Genomic DNA, 19,364 nt, shown 5'->3' with positions numbered 1-19,364 from the left:
TTCAACCACCTAGCAGTGTCCTACTCTCTGTTAGCTGTCAATCAATACTTGTACTATGCCATTATTTTACAATCCATCAAGGATTCCAAGGTTCCTTCGAATGAAGTGATTTCTCCAAAATACCAGGCTGAACATTCCCAAGCCGAATGCTTATTCTATTATGCTAAATACCAATCCCAAATGCTTGAGTTTCTGATTTAGGAAGGGAGTCATTTTTATTGTCAGTGAGTTCGAGGATCACTTGGGTTTCTTAATCTATTTTAGCAATGCAATCCACTTTCTGCCCATCCCCCGAGCGGACATATACCGGAGTCTCGGAAACAGATGGCGTGCCTTTATCTCCAACTCAATCCTTGTGAGGTAGGAAGAGCCAGATGGAGCAGTGCCCTCAAACTTTGCAGAGTCCTTAAAAAGTAAGCAGAAGTTTTATTAATATGGACGTCTGGACATGTCATAAAATAACAGAGAAGATTAATTGGAAAACATAATTAAATGCAGCAGGGTAGAAAAACTGGAATGGTGAGTTCACTTTGGCAGAAAGCAACTTATTTACATTCTTTCAGTCACAAAGCCCAAACCATGAATGAGCTTCAATGCCAGGCAACTGAAAAGCCAGGTCTTAGAAGGCTTCTAGCATCTTTCAGTGTCTGATCAGAAGTGAGACAAGATTATAAGACAGGTCTACCTCATTTCAAAAGAATGGGAGCCTCCGAAAACTCCAGTGACTTCAAGGCATGAATATCTAGGAGGAAAAAACAATTTCAACCCAACCTAGGTGTCATGAGAAATACATAAACCTTTCAAATGACTTACAAGAAAACCAACAGCTATAATACCCACTTACATCAGCATTGTCATTCTGTATCACTGGGAAAGACCTGGGGTGTAGGTTTAGACCCAACAGTGAATAAATCCAAGCAATAGAAAGAATTTCAAAGATGCAACAGCACAACTCTGAATGGGCACTTCTAATTTTCCTTCCGTCATCAAGATTACTATGCTTTAGATAGCAAGGCTTGGTACCTAGACTTATGCATGTCGTGGTGTTTTTGAATTTGTCAAGTTACCTGTGTATAAAAAGGGTGATATAATAGTGATAATAATAATAATGATAGTATTTGTTAAGCACTTACTATGTGCCAAGCACTGTTCTAAGTGCTGGGGTAGATACAAGGTAATCAGGTTGGACACAGTCCCTGTCCCATATGGGGCTCTCCAGCTCAGTCTCCATTTTACAGATAAGGTAACCAAGGCACAGTGGAGTTAAGGGACGTGCCCAGGTCATACAGTAGACAAGCGGCAGATGTGATGCTGAGTACCTTCCATAGCCATTCAAAGAGTCATGGTAGGAGAGAATTTGGGGGAGCAGAGAGAAAATCAATTCTGGTAGTAAGTGCAGAGAACTGTGTGAGCGTGCTTTAAATGCATAGCTTATAAAGAAATTGAGAGTTTCTTTTTATTCAAAGTATAGTGTTCATTGACATCCTTTACTTGTTCCAGTCCTGACCGGCCCTAAAATATGCCAAACTGATAGCTGTCTATTCTTGTTGGACTGTGAGTCCACTGTTGGGTAGGGACTGTATATGTTGCCAACTTGTACTTCCCAAGCGCTTAGTACAGTGCTCTGCACACAGTAAGCGCTCAATAAATACGATTGATGATGATGAACTCTAGGGAAACAGAAGCCCCCAGCTACCTCAGTTATTGGCCTCTCACTAGCCACACATAGCCACGGGCAGGTCTGTCTTATGTCACTTCCCCTCTCGGGCTCTTGCCCTCCCTACATGAAGAATAAGAAGGGAGACTGAAGATCGATCGATCGATCGATTGATGATATAGTTTATCCCTAAAATGCTACTACTTTAACATTAGATTTTGTCCCATTTTTCATCATGGTGATGAGAGGAGGGTTATGGCTCTGAGACCACAGTCCAACAAACTCTGAAAACAAAGAAGGTCATTAAAAAGTCCTCTTAGAGTTTCGTGTAATGAGGTGATCCTCATTAATTATAAAAAAATGAATAAAAATGATTTGCCCAAGCCGATAATGCTAACTGATAAAATGCTTTCCATAGAGGCTTGTAAAGTGAAACCATTTTGGTTTGGATTCTAGATTTTGTGAAAAGCAAGAATTTGAAAGGAGCCTTCTGCCTAAATGTCTGTAGTTGTATGAGTATAAAGCTGATCTGTCACTGACGGTGACATTTTTTAATAACAGTCTAGAAGCTAGAGAAGATGCTACTGCATTCATTCAAAAATAATCAAGAAATAACCCCCTTTCCCCGTCCCAAATACAAGCATTCTTTCAGTGACTCAAATATCAGTAAGCTAGAAGAAAGCCTTCTGGACCATCTAACATGAACATTTAACACTTGTTACTATCAACACAACTCAGTTGTCCAAGGTTGTTTTCATCTAATGTGCAGCAGCTAAGGTACCCCATCCTCTCTGCTTACCAGAAAATTCCCCTTCTCTCCAATAATAATTGTGATGTTTATTAAGACTTACTATGTACTCAGCTCTGTGATAGAGGCAATACAATCAGAAGAGACATAATCCCTACCCTCCATGAGGCGCACATTTTAAAGGGGAAAGAGAATGGGTATTTAACCCCCATTTTGCAGATGAGTGAAGTAAGGCACAGAGCAGTCCCCCTGTAGACTGTAAGCTCATGGGCAGAGAACGTGTCTACCAACTCTCTTGTATTCTCCCAAGCGCTTAATTTTCCCCCAAGCGCTTAGTACAGTGCTTTCTGTACAGTAAGTGCTCAATAAATACCACTGATGATGGAGATAAATGATTGCCCATCATTGCCCAGTTGAGAAGCAGCATAGCTCAGTGGAAAGAGCCTGGGCTTTGGAGTCAGAGGTCATGGGTTCGAATCCCAGGGCTTTGGAGTCAGAGGTCATGGGTTCGAATCCCAGCTCTGCTAATTGTCAGCTGTGTGACTTTGGGCAAGTCACTTAACTTCTCTGGGCCTCAGTTACATCATCTGTAAAATGGGGATTAAGACTGTGAGCCCCCCATGGGACAACCTGATCACTTTGTAACCTCCCCAGTGCTTAGAACAGTTCTTTGCACATAGTAAGCGCTTAATAAATGCCATTATTGTTATTATTATTATTATTATTATTATTATTATTATTATTATTATTATTATTGCCCAAGGTCACATAGCAGGCAAGTGGTGGAGCCAGCATTAGAACGTAGGTCCTCTTTCCACTAGACAGACCTTACTGCTCTGATCTTCTTCTTCAAACATTTACCTTCTGTTGAGTTTTCAGTGAGTTTTTTTATGCATCACAGGAGCATAGGGAAATGAAATAAGCACAGGGAAAAATGTAATGATAAGCGTTACTGAACAATGGGATGATTTACCAAGGAAAGTATATACTCATCACAGCTGCAGAATTTTCATAAAGTAGACAACCAGGGGGCAGGGAACTGCACCAGGTGACTATGAAGGACCCTGATGTACACATCTTTATATTCTATTGCTTTCTCTGTGCCATTTATTTCTCTTTCAGAAGCTCCCCTCACTCACCTACTTCTCTCCAAGTCTCTCTTTTTTGTGTCTCTTCTTGTGTTTAATAATAATAGTGATGTTTGTTATTCATTCAATCATTTATTGAGTGCTTACTGCGTGCAGAGCACTGCACTAAGCACTTGGGAGAGTACACCATAACACTAAACAGGCTCCCTCCCTCCAGGCTCGCATCTCCTCCTGCCTTCAGGACATCTCCATCTGGATGTCCGCCCGCCACCTAAAGCTCAACATGTCGAAGACTGAGCTCCTTGTCTTCCCTCCCAAACCTTGTCCTCTCCCTGACTTTCCCATCTCTGTTGACGGCACTACCATCCTTCCCGTCTCACAAGCCCGCAACCTTGGTGTCATCCTCGACGCCGCTCTCTCGTTCACCCCTCACATCCAAGCCGTCACCAAAACCTGCCGGTCTCAGCTCCGCAACATTGCCAAGATCCGCCCTTTCCTCTCCATCCAAACTGCTACCCTGCTCATTCAAGCTCTCATCCTATCCCGTCTGGACTACTGCACTAGCCTTCTCTCTGATCTCCCATCCTCGTGTCTCTCTCCACTTCAATCCATACTTCATGCTGCTGCCCGGATTATCTTTGTCCAGAAACGCTCTGGACATATTACTCCCCTCCTTAAAAACCTCCAATGGCTACCGATCAATCTGCGCATCAGGCAGAAACTCCTCACCCTGGGCTTCAAGGCTGTCCATCACCTCGCCCCCTCCTACCTCACCTCCCTTCTCTCCTTCTACTGCCCAGCCCGCACCCTCCGCTCCTCCACCACTAATCTCCTCACTGTACCTCGCTCTCGCCTGTCCCGCCATCGACCCCCGGCCCACGTCATCCCCCGGGCCTGGAATGCCCTCCCTCTGCCCATCCGCCAAGCTAGCTCTCTTCCTCCCTTCAAGGCCCTGCTGAGAGCTCACCTCCTCCAGGAGGCCTTCCCAGACTGAGCCCCTTCTTTCCTCTCCCCCTCGTCCCCCTCTCCATCCCCCCGTCTTACCTCCTTCCCTTCCCCACAGCACCTGTATATATGTATATATGGTTGTACATATTTATTACTCTATTTATTTATTTATTTATTTATTTATTTATTTATTTTACTTGTACATTTCTATCCTACTTATTTTATTTTATTGGTATGTTTGGTTCTGTTGTCTGTCTCCCCCTTTTAGACTGTGAGCCCACTGTTGGGTAGGGACTGTCTCTATGTGATGCCAATTTGTACTTCCCAAGCGCTTAGTACAGTGCTCTGCACATAGTAAGCGCTCAATAAATACGATTGATTGATTGATTGATTGATAAACAGACATATTCCCTGCCTACAATGATCCTACAGTCTAGAGATGAGTTTACATTGTAGTTAAATACTTACTAGGTGCCAAGCACTGCAGTAAGCACTGGAGTTGGTACAAAATAATCAGATCAGACACAGTCCCTGTCCCACATGGGGCTCACCCTCTAACAAAGGAGAACAGGTATTTACTCCCCATTTAACAGATGAGGAAACTGGGGCTTAGGGGAATTAAGTGACTTGCTAAAGATCACACAGAGGCAAGTGATGGAGCCAGCTTTAGAACCCAGGTCCGTGCTCTTTCCACGAGGTCACACTGCTTCTTATCTTTACTAATGTTCTCTCCACTTTGTTGGGCCTTTGGCTCCATTTCCTGTAAGGTCCATTCCACTTTGAGCTTTAGACAAAAACTTTGTGACTTCTAATGAACTCTCTCAGGCCAGCAGGGACTCACTCAGTACGGTGTTTGTTTTGCTTCCCCTCTAGGGAAGAAGATTCTGTAGGGACTGTATGCCCCTTGTAGGCAGGGAACATGTCTACCAAACGTGTGTACTGTATTCTCCGAAGTTCTTTGTAGAGTGTTTTGCTCACAGCAAGCATTCATTCATTCAGTTATAGTTACTGAGCTCTTACTATGTGCAAAACACACAGTGCTTGGGAGAGTACAGTCTAACAATAAACAATAAACCTTGCCTGCCCACAGTGTGCGCTCAATAAATACCGCTGAATGACTGATTTGGAGGAAGGATTTGAGAGATCTTTGAAGGAAGGAAAGATAATTGTGACTGCATTTTTGGAGCGCCTCAAAAGTAATTGTCTTCCCAATAGGAGAGCAGATTCCATGACGAATGTATGTGGAGGCACTTTCAAAGCACAAGTTGAAGCAAGCGCAGGAAATTCAATGAGAATTTAGCAGAAACAGAGAACAATGAGAAACGCAAGCAACCACCCACCTTTGCTTATTCAAAAAGCAGCAGCTTTATTGAGCATGTACAGTGCATACAGTTCTGAACTAAGCGCTTGAGAGAGAACAATACAATAAAGTTGGTAGGCACAACCTGTGCCCTCAAGAAGCTTGCAATCTAGTAGGGGAGACTAATATATCAAGTGGCTTCAGATACCAGGCCCTCTCAGCCTCCGCTACTCAGAACCTGCCACGAGCAGCCCACCGCCCCCTTCTCCTTCCCCCAAATTTTACCTCCATTGTCAACCAGCCACAACCATGCCCCAGCCCTTTCTCCTACTCACTTGAAGCACATATGGCTGCATTGCAAGGACCACACAAATCATCCAGTAAGTTCATTTTTATTAGTAGCTTCTGCTTAATTAAGGAATGCATCATGCTTCATCAATCAGCTTCTGTGCATCCAAGTCTAGCTCCAGCCTCTCGACTACTAATAGATGTAGTGCTTGTGCTAACGGCAATAAAACCTGGGCTAACTGCCTTGAAAAAGCCAAGAAGCAAAGTCTGACAGCTGTAGCCTGGCTGAGGCAGTTCCCTTCTACGGGAGAGAGTCACTCCAGTGGTACGGAGTTGATGACGGCTTGAATGTTACCCCTACAGGAAGATCCAGGGGCTCGGAAACTGAAGCCGGAGCTACTGGATTAGCTGCCAGTTAGCCGTTGCTTGATTTGTGAAGCAGTAATTCAGAAGGGATGTCCAGGCTCATTATAGAGAAACCATCTGAGAGCTTTGGGAATCTCATCTCTTAGGTTGTTCCCTTCCTTTTCATTCCCAGTTTTCTCCTTTTCTTCTCAGCCACTCCCTAGTCTTCCACTCTGACCCCTCTGAGGAAGCCAGATTTTTCAAAATGGATTGTTTAATGAGTTTTTATTTCTTCCCTCACCCGTGGTTTCCTGGATTTGGGAAGACTAGAATTCAGCTAGAGCAAAGCTAACTAGTCACTAAGCATGAGTCTCCCCTCTGAGATGAGGTGGAGTGGAGAACTACTCACTCCCAGAAAGAGGGAAAGAAACCCTGGATTTTTTTATGTAAATTCAAACAAAGGAAAAAAAAATCCTGGAGCGTGAGGTTTGGGGGCCAGGGCGGGGTTGGAGGGGTGAGTTTAGTGACCTGGAGAAGATACAGAAAAGCCATTTGGCCACAGTTTGCCTCTGCCATCTTATTGCCCCTCAGAGCCCCTACCTCTAGCCCCTGCCCCTAGGTAGCTGCTGTTACTCTTGTAAGGATTCACATTGTGTGTGTTTTTACTAGCCAAGTCTACATGGGGAAGAACTTGATGCAGGACTAGTAGAAAGGCTGCAAAAATGCTATTTTTGCCCAAAGCAATCCTTGTCTATATGAGAACGGAATTAAATTTAAATTTGTCCTCTACAGATCTTGTGTCCAAAGCGAAAGTACTCACAAATACTGCAAAAGTATTCACAAATACATCTGTCCCAAGCAGCCAGTCACAAGAGATTTTCTTTCTCCCCCGTTAATAGAATTACTGATCCTTTCCTACAGAAAAATAAAGAGTCCTTCCTTAGTGGAAGATACAGGCTACTGGCTTTTAAATTATGCTTCATTTATTTGTCGCAATATCCTTAAAAACTCTCTTGGTGCTTGTTATTTTAAGTATAAATGAAAACCTCATTTGCTAGGGAAGGGGCTGGGGCCTAACAGGGAGGAAAGGCAGAGGCTGAACCTCTGCAATATGATCTTGGGTAAGTTACTTCTTTGCCTCAGTTTCCTCATCTTTAAAAATGGGGGTTAAATATCTGTTCTCCCTCCCCCTTAGATTGTGATACCGCTGTGGGACGGGGACAGGTCTCTGCTGATTCCAAGAGAAGCCAAATTGCAATCCCTATTCATCAAGTTCTCACTTTTCACCAGAATTATTTTAAAATGGAAATCAAATCCTCTGTGATAGTAATTCCCAATCCCAGGGAAATGACGGATCTTCAAAATGTGTGAACAACTTCTTACCACCACAAATGATCAGCTGTAACTTCTGGTCTGACACCTTAGAACCTGCTCCAGGGAGTGTCAGTGGAACTCCAGATGAATTCCCAATCTCCTCTTCCCCACCCAGCAGAGGAACGGGAGCCTTAAAGAATGAGTTTCCGTAACCTCTGACTTACCGGCTCTTACTAAGTGATTCTGGCTGTGTCAATAGATTTGTTCGCAGCTCTAATTGTGTTAATGAATTGAACATAATTAAACTTACAACACGCCATGAGCTTCTTCTGGCAGGAGCCTGTGGGTTTCTGTGGAAGACCACGATGGGAATGCAACCCCATGTGGCAAGATAGCAGGGATTGGACGAAACCTGGCTCCCATTCAAGAAGATGTTCCACAGTAAACCCTCTGGGGCAGTAAAGGCAGAAGCAGGGCAGGGAGACTGCTTACAATTTAAGTAGGAAGAACAGGTACTGAACCCCCATTTTACAGACAAGTAAACCGTGCCCCAGAGAGGTTGAGTGATGTCCCCAAGATGACACAGCAGGCAAGTGGCCGAGCTGGGATTAGAACCCAAGTCCTCTGATTCCAGGGCCCGTCCTCTCTGCACGAGACAATGCTCTTTTCTTGGATTAGGAAACTTGGACACTGAGAACACGTGTTGCTTAAGGGCTTGGGACTCCAACTATCCTTCCCAAGGTGACCTTCACCACCTTTCTTTACAGAGGCAAAAACCCACTGGAAAGGAAACTGTTCCAAACAAAAATAAAAATGCTATCAAAACAAAAAAAAAGGCTTCTCCCCGAAGGGATGTGTTGTTACTCCTTCCTCCCACCATCCATCCCATCTTGTCATCATTTAGAAATCAGTTTGCAGAAGGGTTCAGGTTTCCTGGAGCTGTCTGACACCCTGTGAAAGGGAGGGGAGGTGTGACAAAGGGACAATTGGACACCAGCCATGTCCCAACCCTCCTCCTGCCCTCACCCTCCTCCCCGCTACTCGACAGCAGTGGGAGGAGACTTCAGCAGAGAAATGAGGCAGCGAGGCCTCTGAGTACTGAGAGAGACTAAAAGGATTAGAACATAAAAGGCATAATTGAGGGCAGATCGGATGGCAAAACAGCTCAGTTTGTCTGGGGAGACCAAGGGAAATAATACAAATTAGACAAGTAATCAATAGGATTCAGACATCTAAGTGAAAGCCGCAGCCCAGAAACCTCAAGGCCATTTAATTCTGTCTCGGGAAAGTTCTCTTGTGGGGTAAACTGGAACAGCCGAGCCTGCCATTCGTAAATAGATATTTTCATTTTGGGTTAGAACTTCTCCCCGAAGTGTTGAAGGGAAAGAGCTGTATTCATTTTGAAGCTCCTTATGAGGGGAAATTGAGCCATTTCGGGAATTAGTTCTTCAGTGAAAATCTAATTATTGATTCTCCATTCTTGTGAAGCTTCAATGGGCTTATCCCGTCTCTTGGTACTGCAACTAAAGAAACAGTTAAAGCAATGGTTCACTAATTAAGTGTGCGTATATATAATTGTCCTTTGGATCTGATGATTTTGCTACCGATGGTAACATTTTATCCATCAGAGCAAAGGGGGTTGATGAGTCTTTTGCATGACCAACGGTCTCTTTCCTTCCAATGAGAAGCAGCATGGCCGAACCTATCTTCTAATCCCAGCTCTGCCACTTGCCTGCTGTGTGACCTTGGACGAGTCACTTCACTTCCATACCTCAGTTTCCTCATCTGCAAAACGGGGATTCATTGTCTTTTCTCCTTTCCCCCTCAGACTGTAAGTCCCATGTGGGACGGCATCGGGTCTGACTAGATTATCTTGTATTTACCCAGTACTTAGTAGAGTGCTTGGCACATCATAAGTGCTTAACAAACACCACCGTTATTATGGTACATCATGTGCATGGAAGACTGCCTCTGGCTGCACTAATGCATTTGTTAGACTCAGGAACTGGAATCATTTTCGATTCTATCCCTTGATGCTGAGGATTTTTTTTTAATCAATCAATCAATCGTATTTATTGAGTGCTTACTGTGTGCAGAGCACTGTACTAAGCGCTTTAATGGGATTTATCAAGTGCTTTCTATGTACCAGTGCTAAGCACTGGGGTAGATACAAGCTAATCACGTTGGACTCCATCCACATCCTACGTGGGGCTCCCAGTCTTAATCCCCATTTTACAGATGAGGTAACTGAGGCACAGAGAAGTGAAGTGACTTGCCCACGGTCACACAGCAGACAAGTGGTGGATCCAGAATTAGAACCCGTGTCCTTCTGACTCCCAAGCCTGTGCCCTAACAAGTAGATTACATTGCTTCTCAAGGTCTTCTTGAAGCCACTGCTCTAAGAATGGCTCCGTTTCTCACCACTGATCTAGCACGTCTTTGTATGCGCTGGCCTTCATCGCAGATGCTGAACATTGTGGAAAGAAAGGCAGTTTAGGGGACGAAGAGGAGGAACAGTTCCTGAGAGAGAACTAATAAGTTATAATAATGGTGGTGTTTCTTCAGCACTTACTATGTGTCAGGCACTGTACTAAACACCTTTGGTAGAGACAAAATAATCAGGTTGGACACAGTCCCTGTCCCATAGAGGTGTCACAATCTAAGGGGGAGGAAGAACAGATATTTAACCCCCATTTTTACAGATGATTAGCTTACCCTGTTACCAGTAAACCCAGTTATTGATGCCAATCTTTGGTTTTCTGGAACTTCCAGAGTATAGGCTCATACATAACCTTAGTTTTCTCCAAGCTAGTTGTCAGCCTCCATCATCACGCTTAACTAGGAAGGGATCCAGAATTATTTTTTAATGTATCCTTGAGTGTACACTGAGTCATAGTTACATGGAGATGACCATTCCTGAAGTGCTTTAAGATTGCCCGCATTTAAAACAACCTCTTTTCTGCAGTCACACTACATCCCACCCTTCTTATAAATCACTTCTAAAAACCCAATTTCGCCAGATTTTCCTCAAATAGTTCCCCCAAGTTTGCAAGCCTCTAGAACATTTGACCCATCTGATAATATACTCATGGAAGTGAATATCCATGTTGACTACACCTTTATCATTTCTCCCTCTAGATTATATGTCTCCAGAGGGACAATCATTAGTATTTCCTCCACACAGCCTATGGGTGCTCAGAAATACACATCGATGATTAAATAGTTTTAACCTTTAAATGTTACACAACAGAAGAGTAACATAAGAGTCCTTTGCTATCTTGAACCACCCTTCACTTGCTTGAATTTCACATCCTGCATTTCCCTCTCAAAAATAGCCAAGATTCTTTGATGGGACAGAATAGAGAAGCAGCGTGGCGCAGTGGCAAGAGCTCGGGCTTTGGAGTCAGAGGTCGTGGGTTCAAATCCCGGCTCCACCAATTGTCAGCTGTGTGACTTTGGGCAAGTCACTTCACTTCTCTGGGCCTCAGTTACCGCATCTGTAAAATGGGGATTAAGACTGTGAGTCTCCCCACCCCCCCCCTTGGGACAACCTGATCACCTTGTAACCTCCCCAGTGCTTAGTACAGTGCTTTGCACATAGTAAGCGCTTAATAAATGCCATCGTAAATAGGTAACTTCTATATGTAGAAAGATCAATAACCTTGACAACAGTTCTCTCAGATATTAATCTGGGTGTCGGTCTCCCCCAGCCCTACAATATTTCACGTGCCCAGACTTTAGAATCATTTCTACAAGTCAAAATATACCCTTCTGCACATTAAAATAAGTTAATAGCCCTCACTCAGACTCACAACACTCATAGCCCCAAGCATCACAGATGGATCCTTCCTCTCATGGATGTACCTTTATCCTGAGCCCTTTCTTTGGAGCTGCTGCTCACATCACCAACCCGATTCCCCCTGAATTCCCCCTTCCCAGGTTTTTCTTGCTGAGCCAACCAATTATCCTTCATCAACTCTGATGGCTTTCAACGGTGTCTTGTTAAAATCTAGGCAGATGGAAGCCTGATAAAGTCAAAAAGTCATGTCAGAGCCTCGTCTCCTAATGCATTGTAGACATCTATATTTTTATTCCCTTACTCTCTTACTAATTCAATATTGGACTCAGTGACAGACTTCGATGGCTACGTTACCCAGTGACAATCAGATGGCTTTGTCTCAGACCCTCAAGCTCCTTTCTTGTCACAGAAACCAAACCACAGTCTCCTCTAAGGGATTAAAAATTTGATTTGTAGGGTTTTCCTGAAGCCTAAATTTTTTTCCAATCACAATAATATTCTCCCTGAAAGCTAATATTCAAAGTGACTGCACCTAACAGCCCCAAGTAAAGTTTCCATGAAACTAATGTTTCTTTGTCTTTTGGCCTGTTTGAGGAATTATCTGACTTCATTAGTCATTTCCTCGCAGATGAAAAACAATGGTAAAATAATAGTAAGAGTGCTGTGACTTTGAAAGAAGAAAAGAAAGGCATAAGAGCATAAATTGAAAGCATAAAAACAGCCTTCTTAGGGCTATTTATTCTCTATAAATGACACAGTCCTATTAGTAAAGGCTCTTTCGCAACCACTAGTGATTATCCTTCAACTTGAAAATTATTCTGCTTTGCTAGATACAAGACCTATTACATAGCATAAGCAAACCCATCACTCTATTCTTCAATGAAGCTTCTGAATCATTGAAAAAATAAAGCCAATAATCAGTCTAAAAGTGAAGTAGTATTATTTCCTTAAAAAGGACAACATTAGCATCAATTCCAGGCAATTGTACTGGACTGCGGAGATGATATCCACGGGCAGAAAGGGGGAAGATATACACAAACCCCAGATTTTTATAATGAAAACATTTCTTCTTAGCAAATGGATTATTTTAAGTTTGCACACTCAGTGTAATTAGTGCATATGGTCCAGCTGTGAAGCAATAGCTGAGGACTCCTAACTTATTATTAATTAGGTTCATTAAAATGCAAGCAAGACAACGTTGCCTAGGTAAACAATACCTTATGTCAAAAAGTCATTACTTGACGAGAGCTAGACTTACTAACTGAAGTCATTACTGATATTTTGTGGAGTTTTTTTTTAAGACTCCATAGGTGCCAGTTAACTACTCTTGACTGACATCAAGGACAGACATGCAGAGCGGAAAGGAGGCAGAGATACAGCATGCCCATCACTTCAAAATATGTCTGGGAAGGGTCAAAGGTTGACAGTCAAATGACAGGCTTTCTTCAACTGCCGTGGTGTCACAGCAGGATATGTCAGGTCAATTTTCCTAGGCCCCTCTGAATTTTTGTACCTTCCTCCTCTCTTACGTAGAAAGGGATTGGCAGATTCACGGTGCCCACTTCAGAAGGTATGTTGCATGTAATCCTAGTCGGCAAGCAGGCGGGCCTTGTGGTGAGAAATCAACTCAGTTGAAGTGGTAGAACCCCGTGATTTGCTTCTCCAAGCAGGAGTTAGAGATGAGGGAAGAGAACTGTGATGAGCGAAGGGGGTGTTGAATCCGCACACCCTAAACCTCATGGGCGGTGACACCCGCACCTACATCTAGATGCTCAGACTCTCCCGAAAATCAGTTGAAGACCTCGGCAACTCCATCCACAATCAAGAAGAAGTGTCCTTGAAGGAGCTCCCTTTTAAACCAGTATCGCCCAAGGTGAACTGTTTTCCAGGATTTCAGAAATGTTCCTTGTTTGCTCCCGTATGAATCACCTGCAGTACTGCACACTCCAGTATAAATGGATCAGAAGATGCTATTGACAGAAGCTGAAATAATAATGATAATGATATTTGTTAAGCGCTTACTATATGCCAAGCACTGTTCTAAGCGCTGGGAGGGATAACAAGGTCATCAGGTTGTCCCATGTGGGGCTCACAGTCTTCCTCCCCACTTTACAGATGAGGGAACTGAGGCACAGAGAAGTGAAGTGACTTGCCCAAGGTCAGACAGCTGACAAGTGGTGGAGCCGGGATTAGAACCCATGACTTCTGACTCCCAAGCTCGGGCTCTTTCCACTGAGCCACGCTGCTTCTCTATGAGTGTGTACCTTGGCTCCAGGTCGACTGATAAGTGTCTCACCTAGATTTTTGACAGACATGAAGAGTTGCTAAGAAGCAATCTTATTTACCAATAGTGAGGACACAGAGATATAAAAGAGATTTATCATTATTTGCATATGTACATATATGTACCAGGCTCTGCTGCACGTTTTAAAGATACATATTATCCTTATAGATATATGAAGTATCAAGGATACTTCAAGCTCAAACACTAAGTAGGCCAGGGTTTGAGAAAATTAAAGTGTGATCCAATGAGGATTGCTACCATTTCTTTTCATCATGGCCAAAACTGGATCTGGGGAATATATCATTATTTAGGGCAAAACCCACAAATTCCTCAAGTCACTTTTGAAATGAATTTTGAAATGAATGAAATTAAAACCAACTGTCACTTCAGTGAATTAAAGTATAATTGTAAGTGTAATTTCTCCTCCAGACTTCATAGAGTAGCTCTGCAGCTATCTGTGAGGGGAGGGGATTTTTGAAGGAGAAGTTAAACTATAAATGTATTAAGCCTGTATGAACCCTGTCGTTGTAACTCCAAGTCTGGCAGCTATGTGTTCTCAGAAGTGAAGAAGTGTTTGCCCAACTGAACAAATAACATGTCACTTCTTTATTCTATGCTTTCCAAGTTTCTAGTTCAGTGCACTGCACCAAATGAGAAGTAGGGCGACCTAATTGAAAGAACACAGAACTGCTAGGCAGAAGGCTTGGGTTCTAATCCCAGCTCTGCTGATTACCTGCCGTGTGGCCTTAAGCAAGTCATTTAACTTCTCAATATCTCAGTTTCTTCATCTGTAAAGTGGGAATTAAATACCTGTTCTCCCTCGCCCCTTAGACTCTGAGCCCCATGTGGAACAGGGACAGCGTCTGATCTGATTGTATTTTATGCACCCCATCACTGGGCATGAAGTGCATTTTTAAGCACTTATTATTATTAAGTGGGTGTCCAGTAAATGCTACTATTAGTACTACTACTACTACTATTAGAGAAGCAGCGTGGCTGAGTGGAAAGAGCCCGGGCTTGGGAGTCAGAGGTCATGGGTTCTAATCCCAGCTCCGCCACACTTGTCAGCTGTGTGACTTTGGGCAGGTCACTTCACTTCTCTGTGCCTCAGTTCCCTCATCTGTAAAATGGGGATTAAGACTATAACCTTGCATCTATCCCAGCACTTAGAACAGTGCTTGGCACATAGTAAGCGCTTAACAAATATCCTTATTTAATTTTAATTTTTGCTACTACTACTACTACTCAACCCCCAATTCTGAGTGCATCTGCCTTAGGGGTAGGATTTCCACGTCCCCAGGATCACTCTGCATTCTGGCTGAACTCTAGTGAGTGCAACAGGAAAACAGAATGCATCCATGGACTCATGGATTTCGGAAGCCTGTGGAGACAGGTGGTAACCCAGGCAACCCCAGGACCTGTTCTGAATGCCATGTCCAAAGGCACCCAGACTGAGATGGACCAATGCCTACTTTACAGACCCCAAAGAGGGACTGGGTTGGATGCAGTTACAGTCTTTTAGCTGAACCATCCTTGGTCCCCAAAGGGGCTCAGGGCCAGCAGTAGACAAAGGGGCATCCAAATGGGCAGCAGGGAGAATAGTAGCCACCCCATCCCAAGCCCCTCCATAAACAACCCAAATGATCGATGTACTGGGTAGCCCATTGAAAGACCTAATAATAATGATAACTGTGGTATTTGTTAACTCCTTACTATGTGCCAGGCACTGTATTAAGCTCTAGAGTGGGTATAAGCAAATCAGGTTGGGCACAGTCCCTATCCCACGTGGGGCTCACAGTCTCAATCTCCATTTAACAGATCAATCAATCAATCAATCAATCGTATTTATTGAGCACTTACTGTGTGCAGAGCACTGTACTAAGCGCTTGGGAAGTACAAGCTGGCAACATATAGAGACAGTACCTACCCAACATTGGGCTCACAGTCTAGAAGGGGGAGACAGAGAACAAAACCAAACATACTAACAAAATGAAATAAATAGAATAGATAGGTACAAGTAAAATAAATAAATGAATAGAGTAATAAATATGTACAAACATATATACAGGTGCTGTGGGGAAGGGAAGGAGGTAAGGCGGGGGGGGATGGAGAGGACATTTCAGAGAATGTGTCTGTGGTATGGTACTCTCCCAAATTCTTAATACAGAGCTCTGCACACAGTAAGGGCTCCAACAACCCGAGCGATTGGTTGAAGGTGCAGAACTGCACAGTGGATAGAATGCAGTTAATAATAATAATGATAATAATGATGGCATTTGTAAAGCGCTTACTATGTGCAAAGCACCATTCTAAGCACTGGGGAGGATACATGGTGTTCAGGCCATCCACGTGGGGCTCATAGTCTTAATCCCCAGATGAGGTAACTGAGGCCCAGAGAAGTGAAGTGACTTGCCCAGTGTCACAGCAGGCAAGCAGCAGAGATGGGATTAGAACCCATGACCTTCTCACAACCGGTGCGCAGGCTGAAAGGAAATAAATCCCTCAGAAGATGGACTGAATCGCAATAGTCCAGCTCCTCTCACCACCGCAAAATCTGATTCCCAAAAAGCTTGGGAGAGTGACCAGGAATGAGAGGTGAGAATTCCATCTCCTTCCTACATTCAGTCAGGACAGTGGCTCCTCCCTCAGAACATCTTCTAAACTGCCAGCTCATTGTGGGCAGGGAACGTATCTACCAACTCTGTTATATTGTACTCTCCCAAATGCTTAGTACAGGACTCTGCACACAGTAAGCGCTCATAAATATGATTGATTGATGGGGTCTCAATAAGCAACAGGGTGACCCCATTGTTTGTGCTGAAATATCTAGGACATTACGTCCAAGAGTCTGAGCGTGGAAGGACTTTATAGATGGCAAAAGAGCCGGGGAAAATAGGTAGGTTTTTAAAACTATGATAGTATTTGTTAAGCACTTACTACATGTCAAGCACTGCTAGGGTAGATGCAGTCAATCGGTCAATCAATCATAATTTATTGAATGCTTTGCTGGGTGCAGAGCACTGTATTAAGCACTTGGGAGAGTACAGTAATTGGCAGGATTGTCTAGTGGATATAGCACCGCCCTGGGAGTTAGAAGGACCTAGGTCCTAATCCCAGCTCTGCCACTTGCCTGCTGTGTGACCTTGAGCAAGTCACTTCACTTCTCAGTGCCTCAGTTACTTTATCTGTAAAATGGGGATTAAGACTGTGAGGCTCATGTGGTATAGGGGATGATTCCAACCTGATTAGCTTGTATCTCCCCCAGTGCTAAGTACATGCCTGGTACATATAAAAAAAATGGACAGACCCAGGATTAGAACCCAGCCCCTCTTCCAGGCCCCCGTGCCCTTTCCACTAGGCCAAGCTGCTTCTGTTTAAAAGGCAGTAAAGGTAGGAAAGCCTCTGTAAGAATATCGAAAACGGAGCCTGTGATTTTCAGGAGAGGCCAAAATGAAAAACTTTCCAAGGAGGTTAGATAAAAGTGCACAGTTGGAGTTGCCTCTGGGAATGTCTCTGACTGCCAACAGAGGCACGAAGCCAACGCTGATACTGACAGGGCGGTGCGGAGTTGCTTTTGCAAGCGCACATGTCCAGGTGCATCTGTTAGGTATTTCTAAAATTATTTACTCTGTCAGAAATACCCATCAAGACCTAAGCCCGTAGCTCAAGACCAAAAAACAGAGCCGCAGCGAGTTTGCAGCATCTCAAGAGAGAGACCTATCTCTAGAAGATGCGTGGAACTGCAGGCAGAATTAGCCAACCCCATGTCAACATCACGGCTCTTTCAAGACTTGCACACCTGATTTCTAACCCAGAGAACCCCCTGAACTGGTCCTTTTTCCCCAGAAATGAAAAAGCTGTGCAGCACCAGGTTGTTCTCCTGCTGTGATGTGCTTTCACTGGGCAGTTGGCCCTTTTGATATTGCATTTCATAGTCATCCTGCCAGTCTTCTCTGTTACAGCATAGGCTCCTTGGGAATCGGGAGTGTGTCTTTTGCTTCTGTTGTATCTTCCCAACTGCTTAGTACAGTGCACTACACACAGTAGCACTCAATTAAAACATTACTGCTAATCCATTTCAAACCAGTTTCATCTCCCCAACGAAGCCCTGCTCTCACTTCATTTTTGCTTCGGAAAATCTGAACGTCATACTCTTTACTGAAAATACCTCTGATGCCCATCAATAATAATGTGGCAGGAAGCCTGAATCTGATACAACTTGATTGCCCTCATTTCCTCTTCTCCCATACCCTTCCGCATCATCCTTGCATTTGGATTTGCTCCCTTTATTTCACCCCACCTTCATCTCCACACCACTTATGCACATATATATAACTCATCTGTTCATATTAATGTCTGTCTTCCCCTCTAGACTGTCAACTCCTGGTGGGCAGGGAGTGTGTCTACCAACTCTTTTATATTGTAGTCTCCCAAGCATTTAGTACAGTGCTCTAAACACAGAAAGCACTCAATAAATAACATAAGTTGATTGACTGATTAATGTCTATGGGCTACTAATAAAGCAACGTGCTTTAGAAGCAGCGTGGTTCAGTGGAAAGAGCCTGGGCTTTGGAGTCAGAGGTCAGGGGTTCAAATCCCAGCTCCGCCAATGGTCAGCTGTGTGACTTTGGGCAAGTCACTTAACTTCTCTGTGCCTCAGTTCCCTCATCTGTAAAATGGGGATTAAGACTGTGAGCCCCCCATGGGACCACCTGATCACCTTGTAACCTCCCCAGTGCTTAGAACAGTGCTTGGCACGTAGTAAGCGCTTAATAAATGTCATTATTATTATTATTATTGTTATTATTAAAGGCTTCAATAATGGCCACCATCTTTTTAGTTTTACTTAACATTACAAGTTGCCTTTCCGTTTTCTCGTCCTTCAGGTTCAATTTTCCTCTCCCTTCACCAAAGTGTAATGTCATTCATTCCAAATGCTCCACTTTCAAATGAAGAGGAAGGATTTAATACGAAAAGATCTACTCCTTACACTTTGGATGTTTGCTTAAATAAAAGAGCCTCATAAACCAAACCACTCTTCTGTTGGATGATCTCAAAAACGGCTACTCTTCTAATCGACAAGTGGGGATAATAGTGTCTGCCCCTCCCTACCTCACAGGGCTAAAATGCATTGTCTGCTGTGAAAGCATTTTGGAAAATGAAAGTCCTAGCTACAATCAAGGTATTATCGTTGCAGAAAGAAAAGACACCCACCTCCGGCTCAACACAAAAAGAGAACACGTCAACTTTGTTCTGAGCTCTAGATTGGAAACCGCGGTTGCTTCGGTAATCTGTCCCCTTTCCTCCGAAAGCTGTGAGCGTTGTCAAAATACTACCGTGACCTTCTCCTTCCCTTCCCATCACACACTGACACATACAGCCTAAATTTGCGTCTTGCATCACCTCAGGAAACTCATGGCTAATTTCATTATTTTGGAGAGAAAATGCAAATGAAGCCAGACAGCTGGTGCTTTCCTTGTGGCTAGGAGTGATGGAGGGGCCTGAGGCCTACCTCATGAGAGACTCGCATACCCTTTTGCTTAGACAGGCCCTGGCGGGAGGAGAGCGGGGAGGCTGCTGGAGCAGCAGGAAC

General features: G+C 43.8%; 1 protein-coding gene across 6 annotated transcripts in view; it reads left to right on the top strand.

Annotated features, from left to right (window-relative positions):
• The window catches only part of SPATA17 (spermatogenesis associated 17), a 152,378-nt gene extending 133,393 nt beyond the window's left edge, over nt 1–18,985 (top strand). For 2 of the 6 annotated variants that reach the window (XR_005455049.1, XR_005455052.1), the window contains 2 exons: nt 265–413; nt 18,658–18,820. The gene's annotated coding sequence lies outside the window, so the exon portion shown is untranslated. Of the gene's footprint in view, nt 1–264; nt 414–18,657; nt 18,821–18,968 lie in introns of those variants that run through there. The other 4 variants (XR_005455051.1, XM_038761177.1, XR_005455050.1 and 1 more) reach the window with 3 other exon arrangements.
• Nucleotides 18,986–19,364: the final 379 nt, after the last annotated feature.

Source organism: Tachyglossus aculeatus, chromosome 19 (assembly GCF_015852505.1).
Source record: "Tachyglossus aculeatus isolate mTacAcu1 chromosome 19, mTacAcu1.pri, whole genome shotgun sequence".
Taxonomy (NCBI): Eukaryota; Metazoa; Chordata; class Mammalia; order Monotremata; family Tachyglossidae; genus Tachyglossus; species Tachyglossus aculeatus.
This window is presented reverse-complemented; position numbering and strand designations above follow the sequence as displayed.